Below are 2,572 nucleotides of genomic sequence, written 5' to 3'. Positions count from 1 at the left end.
TTAGGCACATCCTAAGGCAAAGATTTTTCGAACCAAAGGACTTTCAAATTATAATTTGCTTGGACTTATATTTAACAAGTCTACAGCTACTGGGGTCCTACACTGTGCATCCACCCAAGACCCTCCTAATTCAGATGAAGAGAATGCATTGGAAGAACGACTCATTCATGGGGGAGTTCATGTTAATTTAGAAAGTCCTACCCAAGACCCTGTCATGGCAATTCTTGAGTCTGACATTACAACCCGATCTTCCAAGCGTCCTAGTGATAGTTGTGATGAACGTCCTAGTAAGAGTAAGCGAGAGTTAATGAGCTCCCAAATGAATGATGCCTTACAATCAATGGCTGAGGCTGCTAAGGCTAGGATAGAGGCATCTAAAGCAAAGGCTGAGAGGTATAAGAGGTATACCATTGATGAAGTTGGTAGCAGTATTGCGCCTACAAATGACTTCTCCTTAGGCAAGTGCATTAATATCCTTGAGACCATGGAAGAAGTCAATGATGAAATATTTATAAAGGCTATTGAGAAGTTCAAGCAGGATCTTGATGATAGAGAGATCTTTGTTAACATGAGTTTCGCCAGGACGATGGTTTGGTTGGGTAGGCTGTAGGGGATTATGTCAAAACAATAATTTCCTATTAGATTATGTTTATTTTAACGTCTTTGAACTATAATTTGGTACTATTCTATTATTATTTAATGTTTTTAAATGATGGTTTATTATTATTTTATGGTAATCTTTTTTTTTTTTTTTTTTTTTTTTGAGATTTGAAGATTTCTTCATTATCAAAAAGTGAAGAAGATGGAGTAAAAATGATGAAGATTTATTCATGATTATTTTTTTTTTTGAAAAACTTATCATTTGAATAAGAATAACTTTGGCTACAAGTTGATGTGGATTGCTGGATAAGTCCTTGCTTAATTCCTGCAAAAAAAATAATTTCAATTAGCAATGGATTTATTCATTGAAATGAATTGGAAGTACTTAGCCAATGCCCCTAGTTTGAGGCATATTCCATGCTTAGATTGAAGCTGAGTTCATTTGATGTTGCGACCATTGGGGAACATGAAAGAAGATCACGATTCGCCATCCTTGGTTCCTGCAAAAAGGCTTTGTTTCTCTAGCTTGTTAGAAACTAATTATTGTGAAAACTTGCACACAATATAAATAGGCCAATGCTCCAAGTTTAAACATACTGAATGCAAACAAATGGGCTTAACCTAACATGCGCCCAAACAATTTTGTCACATTGTTTTGACTTTGTTTTCCAAGGTTGTTTGGGTGAATGAGACTGGGCCTCTGAAAGACTGCCTACGTATTTCTCTCATAGAGGATTAGGTTAAGACGTAGTTCAAGAGAACTAGATTTTGAGAAAGAATGATTTTTTTTTTTTTTGGAACAAGATGCGATCCTTTGAACAACCATTTTAGCAAATCAAAGTGTCTAAAAGTCAAACAAATCTCTTTGATTAGGAATGATTAAGATCATTAAACTCATGTAATCAAATTTGCTTCTTCCTTTTGAACATCGTTAGATTAAGTCTCTAAAGGCAATCAAGAAATGAAATGTGATAATATTTAGAAATCGCATCGTTGGGTGCAAATAAGGAGAGTGCTCCAGGTTTGGAAGTTCTTTTGAGTCATTTTGAGGATTTGAGAATTTGAGAAATTTTGTCTTCGGACATATCATCCTGTGGGGTTTGACAATTTTAAGCATTTTTCCTTTTTTAATTCAAGAGAAAACTATTATTAGAGTTTAAGATGCGCCTACAATTAGCAAGACTTCAAGGAGGTCTTATTCATGGGTTGTAATGTAGGCCAGGTTTTAGGTTATGAAATGAAGGATATAAAAAGGCTCAAAATTCCCTATGATGTTCCCCCAAGTATGCATTACTCAAAAATCAAGTATTAGAGAAGTTTTCCCATTTCTTCTTTGTCATCTTCTCACTAGTCTTCATTGGTCACTTGTATCAACCTTTGTTTTTATGCTCATTCATCTTGAATCATACCTCTAGACTTTCATATTGTAAAATTATTCTCTTTTTAGGTTGCATCTTCAAGTTTCCAATTTGATAAGATTTTCCAATTTTTTCTTTTCTTCTTCTTCTTTTCCTTAGCCCTAACTTTTGCCTAGACCATCCTTTTGGGTTTTCAGTCTAGCGGGGTTTTTTTTTTTTGGCCTTAGCTTTTGCCTAGATTGCCCTTTTGGGTTTTTAGGCCTCGCGGGCCTTTTTTTGTTTGTTTGTTTGCCTTTCATCTCCTGATTGAATGACCTTTTTTGGAGATCTTTTGTCTTCCTCGTTTTCCTCAGCTTAAGTCATTTTGATACACTCTTTAGACTTCTTTCTTGCCTCGATGCGCTTGCACATTTCTATGCTTGATGAATCTTTTCCTTTATTGATGAACTCTGTTTTAGATGAATCTTGTATTCCTCTTGGCATGATGAATTTTAGGTTCTTTAAACTTGATGCACATTTTGCTTTCTCTCACATTGATGGAATTTCATTTCTCCTTCCTTGATTGAGTGAAAGCTCATTTTTCTTTGACGATCTCTCATCTTTAGCTTAATGAA

This window comes from Quercus suber, unplaced genomic scaffold, assembly GCF_002906115.3.
Source record: "Quercus suber isolate HL8 unplaced genomic scaffold, Cork oak 2.0 scaffold_204, whole genome shotgun sequence".
NCBI classification, from domain to species: Eukaryota; Viridiplantae; Streptophyta; class Magnoliopsida; order Fagales; family Fagaceae; genus Quercus; species Quercus suber.
The sequence above is the reverse complement of the archived record's forward strand: the minus strand, read 5'-3'. Positions refer to the sequence as shown.